Below are 11,292 nucleotides of genomic sequence, written 5' to 3' on the forward strand. Positions count from 1 at the left end.
AAATGCTGCATAAAAAGGTTTAGCTGACTTATTTACACTGTTAACAGTTCTAACACACTATTAACTTCACCACCATGAGAGAAAGAAGAAATACCAAGGAAGAATTTCTAGTTGCACACCTGAATGCAGTTAAAAGATTTCTGTACTAGGAAATACATTTGTTGTATGGGGATATTTACAAATGGAATTGCCTATAATTCAAGTGAGGGAGCTGTGATTTTTTTTTGAGTTGGTGATTGGTTAGTGCCATCTGCAGAGCATTAAATTAATAATGAGATGAGGATGCAGGAAAGTGAGGATTTAGTGTCACTGTTCTGCAAATGTCATAAAAATTGAGCCAGTGTGACAGATACTACTGGAAAAATTTATTCTGGTTGTGTGAGATGGTTAGGTAATGTGCAAGGGGAACAGAAATTCTCCCTAAGGGGTGTTGGTGTAACTAAAAGCTGATAGAACATACCACCAAAATAACTGAATGGTTTTTTCAGGAAGGATAATATGGAATTAGCTACCTGTTCTTGGCTTGAGGAGACAGAGGAAGAGGCTCAGTTTACAGATGTGTTGAAGGTGTTAAACAGCAAGAGATACATTGCTGTTGGTGGCTTCAAAAATGATAAAGTAACATGAAAGCCATTGCTCCCAACAAAATGTTGCACCTTATTTTGGACCTTATGGATTGGACAGCTGTTCTATGTTTGTCTGGGGATGACTTCAGTCATGATCCAACTGTGTTCAGTCAGAGTGTTTCTACTAATATCATGTACACCCTGCGCTTTGAAAAGGCAAAATTTCCCAAACCTGAGTCCAAAGGAGTTGGTGAAAGAGATCTCTTCTCCACTGATGACAGTTCCAATTAAATTTTTGAACAGTAAATAACGTCCTAGACTGGAAGAAAGCAAATACCAGCTTTTAAAATGAACAAGCTGAATGCTTAGGAGAATTGAGCATTCTGACTGCCAAAGTTCCTCATGGTCATCCAAAACAATAAGAAAACCCCCCACTGGTACAAGATCCTGTTACAAGGAGTAAAACTCGTGCTTAAGAACAATCCAAGTGGTTTTGTGCTAAGTACGCCTAGTAAAACAAACAAGGCATTTGAGTTGGGAAGGTGTGATGTTCCAGTTTTAAAGAGTAACTATACAGTATCAATAGGGCATGTATTTAAAACAAGTTGTGAGCCGACTTACAGATTTTAAGTATAATTGAAAATGAGGGATGAAATGGAAGCGTATTTCTGGAAAGATTCTGTAGGGATTATTCTTATTAAACATTTTTGTGAATGATCTGGAAACAATCATGAAATCATTAATTAAATCTTGCCGTTGATGCATCATAGTCAGAAAAGCAAATACAGTGACATGAATCATTTGATGAACTGGATTCATTCATCCAAAATGCATCCTTGTACAGCCAAATGAAAATGGTCTGAGTAGGAAGAAAGATTGTTTTCAGAATGGTGTTGGTAGAATGGTAGAGAAAAAAGGAGCCTGGGATTCAGGGCAGTATGTGTTTTCAGACTACTGATGTAGCAAAAGAATAATGCAAGTAGGGAGACATTTTTCTTTCAGATGTGGAATCAGTAAATTAATTTAAAATGTCCTGTCCTTTCCCCCGCCCCATCCTCCAAGTTTTAAACCTAACAGCCTGCTTTCGTTTTGGTTTAGGTAGAGCGCACAGATAAACTGGCTGTCTTTCAGCAATTTTGTGGTTCCTAATGAAGCTCACCCCCCTTTTTCCTCAGTGTGATTTTTCTCTGGTTGCCTGCCATGTGCGTGTTACTGGGGAGCATGCTGGATGTTGTTCTGAATGGTCCTTGCCTTTCAACCTTCTGCCTACTGGTCAGTGTTTTACCTTCAGAGGCACTCTACTACTTTCTTTTTTCTATGCTGTTGGTACCCACCTGCATCATACTTCCAGCTCCTCCATGATACTTTTGGTCACTTGGCATGCTCCCACTATCCATCCAGGATTTTGTTCTCCCTTATCCACACTACAAACATATTTGCTCTTATTAATCTGGAGTGAGCTGAATATTCTCTCCACATGGAAATTTGGGCATGACTGAGAATACAGTTAGCTCTACAGTCTAATCCGTAAAGGTAACAAAATCACAGGCATCTGTGCCAGTTTTTGCTCTAGTTGAACTGCAGCATAGATGGAGGGTGCTGGCCTCAGCTGCAGCAGCTGGCCCAGGCACCCGGACTTGCTCTCTGGTGCCCTTCATGGAGTCAGCACAGATATAATCTAGCAGCCTAGTGAGGCCTAGGGAGTTTGGTCCTGTCTTTTGCTGGTCTACACAATAAATGTCACAAGCACTCTGAAAGAAGTCTCTCAGCCAGGCTTTATTTTGGCAACAAAAAGCAATTATGGTAACTCAACACACTGCACACAAACAAAATTCCTGGGGTGATTCTGATCTGGGATACTTCAGCCCTGCCTTTTTGTTATTCTACCTCTTCTGCTTGCTGAGCAGTGGCCACTGCCACCATCCTGAGGAAGCAGCTCATTAAGGGCTGCAGTTTCACAAAATGAGGCCCGAAGTGGCCTGCACATGCTCTTACAGCCCATCACCTTTGTTCAGCAAGCAGGTCTCCCCAGGATCCTCACAAGCATGATGAACCTGCTGTTGATACTATCACTTGGTTTCAATCACTTGGTTTCAGTCACTCACTTCTGTAGGCTGGGTTAAGGTGTGCATGCAGACAGCCCATCCTGCCTTGTGCCACTAATGAGACAACAAAGCAAATTACAGGATACTACATATGAAAAAAAGAGGAGTTCTGTATATACAGATGGCCCAGTGTGACCTGGAGTACAAGTAACAAGACAAAAAGGAGGTATTAGCTTGACAGAACTGATAAATTTTCAAGGCAAACTTATCACAAATAGCAAATAGGGTGTAAAGCTGGCAAGATGAGTCCTAATGAGGAAAAAGCAAACAGGAGTGGGCTGTTTCGGGGAAGGGATGAGGGTGGTAAAGGGGGGAAAATTTGGGATGAGAAAGAGGGGATAAAAAGGGAAACAAATCATGGGATGGCAGTTACTGGGGAGCCTGGCCAAGCAGCCTTGTGCCTGATCACATTGATTTGGAGCAGAACAGTAACTCCATCGTGTAATTTGGCCCCGCTTTCTGTTAAAGAGGAGAATAACAACCAAGCTAACCAAACTGTTGAACCACCAAATTCATTTGAGCAGAGGTTTTAACCTGAGGTGCATTATCTAGTTTCATTCATTTCTAGCAGTAGAGACGCAGGCTTCTTTTTCATTAGGAAAATCAAAGCTGCTGCAAGACCAGCATCTATTGAAGCGCAGCGACAGAAAATCTCTTGACAGGTGTTTCTTCACTTGCTTTGAGGGCACTCAGGACACTTTCTGTTTGTCTAGTTATTTGTATTGCAAGTGTATTTAAGCAAGCTAAGGGCAAATATAGTATGGGGGGAGTTAGAAGCAAAATGACGTGATCAGTGTAATCCGGTTTTCATTTTAATTCTGCAACCTGTTCCTATGTGAAGAAGTCAAAAACAGCGTATCTTCCCAGGACTCTTACTCATTAGAAACTTGATGCTTCCTTTTAAGTTCCTGTTTCCTCAGCGATTAGTCCGATATGCTCAGTTTTCCTACAATTAATTTGCAGAAAATGTTTCACACTGTCAATGTATTACTGTTGTACTAGACACAACAATGCCAGTCTGCTACTGGCATAAGTCCGACGTTGCTCTTTTCAGCCTTCTAACTAAGGTTTTACCTTTAAAAAAGGACTCTGTTTGCTGGGGAGACAAAGGACGCTTTTTAATAATAATAAAAAAAAAAACCCTACCGATGAGTTACCTGAATGAACACCTCCCCTGAGGCGCGGCGCTGCGCGCGGCCGCAAGGCGCATGCGCAGTGAGGGCAGGGCGGGTGGCACGGGGGCGGCCGCACGGAGCATGCGCCGTGAGGGCAAGGCGGGCGGCTGGGGAGGCTGCGCGCGCCGCCAGGCTCCGCCCCCCGCGGGCCACCGCCCACCGCCACCCCCCCCTCCCTCGCGGCGGCTGGCGGCGCCGCAGCCGTAGCGGCCATTTTGTGGCGCTGCGCGGTCCGTGGCGCTGGGCTCGGCGCGCGGAGCGGGGCCCGGGCGGCGGTTTAGCTCCTTTCTAACCCCTTTTTCCCGTACAGATCCCTCGGTAAGAGAGCGGCAGCGCCTGGGCGGGCCGGGGCGCCGGGGCCGGCCGGGCCCGCGCCGCCTGCCCCGCGCTGCGGGCCCTGCGGCGGGGCGAGGGGAGGGAGGCCGGGCGCGGCGCGGCTGGCACGCGTCTCCGCGCACAAAGGGCCGCGCCGCGCCGGAGCCGGAGCGGGCGGCTCCTCCCGCGCGGCCCCGCCGCGCTCCGCGCCCGCTGGCGCCCGCGGCCGCCGGGCGGGCGCCGCTGCCGCCTCGCCGCGGCCGCGGCCTGGCGCGCTGAGGCTGGGGGGGGCTGCGCCGCGGGCTGCGCGCCCGCCCGCCCTCGCTCGCTCCCGGCGCGCCTCCGCCCGCGGAGCTGCGCGGCGCGGCGCGGGCAGGTGAGTATGTGCGCGCCGAGCGCAGGCGCCGAGGGGCCCGGCCGGCGGGGGCGGCCGAGTGACCTTGCAGCGGCGCCGGGGCCGGAGCGGGGCCGCGGCGGCGGCGGCCGGGGCTGGGCGGCGGCGCGGTGGGCCGCAGCCCGCGGAGCGGCGGCGCGGGGGAGCGGCGGGGCCGCGGCGTGAGGCTGCGCGTCGGCGCGGCGGGCGTCGTTCGCCCGGTGGGCGCGGGCGCGGCGGCGGGGGCCGTTGGCGGCGCCTCGGCGTGCTGGCGCGGCAGGAAGCGGCGCGGGAGGCTCGCGGCGGGTCGCGGCGCGGCTGTGGGGGGCGCCGGCGGCCGCCTCTCGCCGGGCCCCGGGGGATGAAGCGGGCCGAGCGCTCTGTACCTCGCAGGGAAGAAGTATCCTGGCGCCTGCGGCCCTGCCACCGCTTGGCGGGGATGCTCTTTAAATACTAGTGAACTTGCTGTGCAGTAACCTACGATGTTTTTCTACTAATAAAAATTAGTTCCGTAAACACAAGTTAGTTTTGAAGTGGATCCCAGAAGTACACCTAGAGTCTGTCTAAACCTTCTTTCGAGGAAACTCTTGGCCCTTGTTTCGCTAGTCATTCTTAAACTCGTTCGTTCTTAGCAAGTTTTCTTCCCTACCTCGATCTGCTGGGGTTAGGCAGGTAAATCGGCAGGTTGTTTCCTCGGTGGAGTCCTTCTAAGGTTGTTTCATCAACTACTTTGTGTTCACTGGGTGGTTGTTTTTCTGTATAGTTGGTAGGGTACTGTGGATATTCTTTTCTGTGAAGTTGTTGAGGTATGGTGTCAGGGTTGTAAGGGAGCAGCTGTGCCATAGTCTGTGTTTACCTAGTTAATGTGCTCTTAGCACCAGGTTGATTGGAGAGGATGTTTTTACCTATGAGGGTGATGTGTGCTTTTTTTTCCCCTTTAAAGATGAGAGAATTGAGACTTCTTTATGTAAATCGATGATGATTGATAGAAAAGTTAAACATGATAGAGTGGAGTTTTGCACTTTTTCTGAAGAATGCTGCTTGGTTTTGTGTATGTGGTGTTTTACATTAGAGCATGTCATCTTAGGGCATTGGAGATCTTCAGCTTGTTTTCAGTGTCATAAAAAAGATGCATATGCAACTTTGGTTGCTATTCTGGAAATATGAATGATTTGTTGGGGTTTTTTTCAAATGGAAAGTTCCTTGTGCATGATAGATCTATCTGCTTCTTAAAGCAGATGTATTTTTGCATGAAATTGTTCTTCAGGTGATTATGTTCTTTTCTGCATTGTAAATTACTGCTTGAAACTGTGCCAGATATGAAAGTATATAGCTGAATCCTACAAATACAGGATTTTTTTTTCTTAAAGGTCTGCTTAAAAATATATAGTCCTCTTTTATTGAACACACTTACTGTTTTAATATAAGTCTGAAGGGCATAGTTTCATCTTTCTCATTTGCAAGTCTGCTGTTAATGTCCTGAAAGATCTGTGAATGTCTGTGTTCATTTTAATCCTCTCTGTTAGGGAGTTTGTGGATGTTGCTAGTACTTCTTTCTGTAAGTTCACTTTGCTAATAATGCTTATAACTGAAAATGGTTTCGGCTGTGTGAAAAGGAGGCAGTTGTTTGTTCTTAGTGCATGGTTCTTTTCTAGATAGTTTTCCAGAGAAACAGAATTTTGGTATAAGATGGTCTGCTAAGCAATGAAAGAACAAGAGGTTTTCCATCCATTCTTTAAATAAGAAATACATATATTCCTCCTTGAAACGTCTAGCTTTCTTGTTGAGTCGTATTCCCAGGAAGATAGTTTTAATGCTCTCAGGTATGAAAAAAATGGGATTTGGATCAGGAGTTGGATTATAAAATGGCAGATTACAAATAAAAAGATGTTATCTAAGCAAGGAATTCTTACTGTATGCTGTATAGAGGTGACTGCATAGAAATGTTACCTCTCTGTAGAGTTGACCCTCTATGAAATGCAACTTAGTTTCACCAGCTTGTATGACACTTGAAAAACTGTTCACGTGCAGCTGTAGAGAGATTTCTGATTTGCGGCTTATGGTGTTGCTTTGTTCAAGTAAGAAGATACGCAGCTGGAGGAAGGAATATTATTTGTACCAATTGATAGAGCAAGGGTTTGTTAAAATCCAGATTCTTAAGTATTTGGTTCTTAATCTGCCTTTGAAAGATAGTGATTTGTTCAGCTGTTGGAATTGGAAAAAACTGAAAGATGCTCTGAATGTTTTCTGGTTCTTTTTCATATTCTTTTGGGAAGACATATTCATGTCTTGAAACAATACAATAAGTGCAATGCAATTGTCAAAAAGTGATACAGATATCAAGTATTAGAAAATGCACTCTTATTCTTGTCGTTGCTGTATGTTTCAGTGCCTTGTGGTGGTCTCAGGACTGAACTTTCTATAGAAACAGTTCTTTGAGGACTGTTACTGCTCTTGTGTTGCCTGCATTGATTTTTGCCTCCATTTATTCTTTATTGCAGTCTAAAAGTTGGTTTTAATTGGTTGCCCACAGGATTGGCTTGGCTTCTGCTACTTGTTAAGAAAAAAACATCTGTCTTTGCAGGTAAGAGACTTTGAATTGAAGATTTCTTTTTATGCATATTGAGTATATATTAAGACATATTTGAAGCTTTTGGAACCTCTGAATTGGTGTCAGAACAGCTGGGTCAAATAATCTATAGTTGGTCTTTTTACTTGACTCCCACTGGTGATGGTGGTTCTGACCACGTTGTTTTCATAAACAGAATTTTCTGACAAACTAATGTTTTGTTGTTTCATCAGCATGTGGTAGTCCTGAACAATCTCCCAGTTATTTTGCACTGTTTGAAAATGTAGGTATTTTGTTGCAGGCCATAGGTCTGCCTGTTTCTAACTATTGGAGTGTAAAAGTGTATAGTAGTTGGTTCTAATTAGGTTTGCAGCAGTTAAAGGATCAGATAGTCATCTCTGAGCTGATTCGAAGCTATCCTAATCTAACAGGTTAATTTTAGCCTTTTCAAAAAAGCCCAGCATTCTGCAGTTTTAGCTATTGCTAGACAGTCACAGCCCAGATGCTTTAAATTCCTCCTGCAACACCGACATTATTCCAGTTCCCAGTCTTCATCCAAGAATTGCCAAATATGTTGTGTGCATGTACTGTGTGGGTATTGTGGATTAACACTTCCTAAGGATTAGGCTGAGTCTTCTAAACTTGTTTTAACTTGAGAAATGCATATGTCTTAAAAGGCTAGTCCAGTGTTTTCTGTTTTATCGTTTTATACATCTGACCCAGTTTCTGCTTATTTTACTGACCAATACATAGATTGAAGAGGTAATGTTGTCCTTTAGTGCTGTACACCCTTTTCTAATGTAATATCAACGTTTCTGAAGACATGATTATTGAGATGGATAAACATGCTTTTAAGGTTTATTGAATGACTTGAACCAGATTGTTGGCAGGTCTTTACTTTTCCTTTGCGGTCTCCACATGATAGAGTGGATGGTTTGGCTATAGTATAACTTTTGACTTTTATGTTTCCTGTCTCTTCTTAAAAAAAATAAATAAAAAATCTGCGTTTAAAATACTTCTTTATAAGAGGGGGGAAAAAGCCTGAGAACATCTCTAACAGCCCAACAAAAAGCCTTCAGTGCTTCAATGTACACTTAACAGGCGTGTACCCTGTTCTGTCTGCAGTTAATCTTGCCCCTGCATATATATATATATATATATATATATATATATATAATCTTTAACAAATCAACACTGAAATATTTGAGCAGGCTGTGCTTTTTCATTAGTCTGAAAATTTGATTAGGTTATTGTCTCCTAAGTGCCTTTTGAAAAAAATCTGACTTGTGAGTGCTTATATGTGTGAGATTTGGTCCTTTTGTTGCACCATTTGATTTTCCTCCTCAAATCACAGAGACCAAAGGTGATACTCTGTTAAAGCACTGAACTCTTGGGTAACTTTGAAGCAGTTTCTTTTTGAGTTGACAAAATACTTCTTATCAAAATATTTGATAAGGTCTTTAAAAATTTTTTTCTTAATACCCTGCTACTGCTAGCTCTTGCTTAATATCAAGCACTTGATTAGAATCATGCATGAAATTAGTTATGCTGAGGTCATTGTGGCCAGTTTTTCTGGCAATTGTATGCCTTAATATAAGTGTTTAAACAGCAATTCTTTTTTTTTCTTCTTTTTTATTTTGGCCATAGTGGTTTCCTAAGACCTAAGTAGCATACTTAGCAAAACAACTTTATAATATCCCTCAGCATTTCTAATGAAGTTTTGAATTAAGAGCAAGATTGAGATACTTGCATTATCCCAAAAGTTACATAAATGTTCAAATGCTTAAATTCTTTGAAAATTCTTTTTTTTTTTTTTTTTTTTGTATAGTTTCATCTGTTAGTTTGTCTTCTGGGCTAGATTCACAAAATCATTAATAAGTGTGCTTACCTATCAGGCTGTCAATTCTGATAAAGAATATTTGTTCTAAACCAGTAGATCTGAGTAGAAAAACCTTCCCAAGTTGCCTTTGTTTAACGAATGGCCATATCAGATTGTCATGCCTTTTGCATTAGCAAGGAAATGACTATGAAGAAGTAATCTCCCATTTAACAGAAGAAAGTTAGGAGTCAGATGTTTTAAAAGTTTCTAAAACTCATTTCTTTTTATAACAGGCAATACAAAATATACAAACATCTTAGTAAGCTTTTAAAATGACTTTTCCTTGTAGTTTTCAAAGCACAGATGCAGTAACAGGGGATGCTTTTTTGCCATTCACTTGCTTCAGGAACATATAATTTGAAAGCAATCCTGTAGCATAATGCAGCAAGTTTGTTTTGCAGTCCCCTTTGGTATGACTTCCTTAAAGTAAACATTTTTAATTTTAGTTTCAGAGATTGGTAACAGTGTTAGGCAAATTTAAAATAAAACTACAAGACCATTAAAAAATAGCACAATTTTAAAACACTGCAAAAAGTTTTAAATGCTTCCTTAGGTGTGTACATAGCATAGCTATTTCTTATTTTGACATTTCTTTCTCATGTGGGCCACTTGTTTTGCTGTTGGAAAATGATTAGGGAGCAAACTTTGTGATTAGAAGAGATAATAGAACACATTGTTTTGTTTTTGTTTTGTTTTTTTCCCCCAAGTTATACCTTGCCAGGAGATGGGAAACTTGCTCTCTAATAAAAGCTTAGCATACATTCCCCTTTCTGTTGTTGCCATTGTTGGTGAAATAGGGGTTTTCTTAGTGGTGTATATAGCTAGATTTTCATACTTATTTATTTATTTAGATGATCTAGTAAGAAATTAGGTGTTCATTTACAACAGCTAGAGCACCATAGCTGACATTGTGCCAGTGGGCTTCTCTGCTGATTCCTTGAGGTAGAAGGATCATCCACACTTACCAACTAAGTGTGAGCTAATGCCCTGCAATACCCTAGCATGTTTCTTGGGGTGATTAGTGAGTGGAAGGGGTTAACTCTGGTTTATGGGCAACAAAACAAAGTATTAACTACCCAATTTGATAATCTGAAGTTCCACTGTGCCAACAAAAGAATTGCTTCTTTTTTTCTCATAAGAGTTGTTACTATTGTTTTCATTAAGAACAGAATTCAACCTGGATATCACATGGTTAAACTGTTGGACAGTGGCTTTACCTGGTAGTTTACAATGTCTCTACTCTAAACTCATTGGAAAACCTGGGCAGGCAAATGCAGCTGACTTAAGATTTGACTGTATGCTGGGATATAATGCTTAACTGAATGTGAAATGTTGTGGGATAGTTAATGATCACAGTTTGTCATGGTGCACTGCCTCCTGGCATTGCATTGTGTCATCTGGTTAATCCTTGATTTCAAGTGCCTAATGAGTATATAAACACCATGGATATGTGGCAAATGGGAGCCTCAAAGGTCTTCCATACAGATTCTGAACTGGTTGATACTTAGGAAGCGAAGAAGTTTCAGGGAAGGAGTGGTTCAGGTGAAACAAGGTGCTGCTGCTGACTGTTTAGGATAAAAGGTTGGCTTCTGCAAGGGTGAACTATGCTAGTATTATGATGTTTTCAATCTTTACTGAAGGGTTGTCAAGCATAAGTGAGAATTATCTAAATTTGTGTTCCTCTTGACCTTCTGATGTAACCTCAGGGTCTTCTGTAGAATGTGTACAAGGTAACTTTCATCAAGATCTAGCTGTTTGAAATTGGTCTTAAGCTTCTACTAACCTCAACTAACTACATAGGTAAAGTTATTTGCTTGTGAGACTGAAGGTGTGTTACTAGACAGAACATACACAGCTCTTATAAATTATACTTTGCCTTTAAGACTTGCAAAATCTAATGTATTAAAAAGAAGGTATTTAGCTAGACTATGCCTAGATGTTTATCTAGTCCAGGCAAGGTCTATATCTAAAGTCACAAAATGTTTGGGGTTAGTTTATAACCCTTAACTCCACTGTCACCTCGACTGCTCGTCTTTGCTAGGAGAAAAATGTAAGATCATTATAATCTAAATGGCCCATGTCATGGTGTTTAGTGATTCATAGTGTTGCTAGTTGTGAATAATGGATTTCAGTTCATAATGCACTGTGTGTTCCCCGTCTTTTTCACCTGACATATGTTAAAATCCCTTTCCAAATGAGAAAGAGAGCTGTTTATTGCCCATAGGTGTACAAACTTTTTGGCAGTCACTTTGCCAGGTACAATGGATATCTTATCAATGTATGGTAACTGAAATTTATTTGCTTAGCTGA

General features: G+C 42.4%; 1 protein-coding gene across 6 annotated transcripts in view; it reads left to right on the forward strand.

The window, feature by feature from the left end:
- Positions 1 to 4,043: 4,043 nt before the first annotated feature.
- Positions 4,044 to 11,292, forward strand: part of LOC106499928 (RNA-binding protein 12) — a 47,216-nt gene continuing 39,967 nt past the window's right edge. For 3 of the 6 annotated variants that reach the window (XM_067307696.1, XM_067307700.1, XM_067307693.1), the window contains exons 1-2: positions 4,044 to 4,164; positions 7,036 to 7,118. The gene's annotated coding sequence lies outside the window, so the exon portion shown is untranslated. The remainder of the gene's footprint in view (positions 4,165 to 7,035; positions 7,119 to 11,292) is intronic. The other 3 variants (XM_067307697.1, XM_067307695.1, XM_067307698.1) reach the window with 2 other exon arrangements.

The sequence above is a fragment of the Apteryx mantelli genome, chromosome 18 (genome assembly GCF_036417845.1).
Source record: "Apteryx mantelli isolate bAptMan1 chromosome 18, bAptMan1.hap1, whole genome shotgun sequence".
Lineage (NCBI taxonomy): Eukaryota > Metazoa > Chordata > Aves > Apterygiformes > Apterygidae > Apteryx > Apteryx mantelli.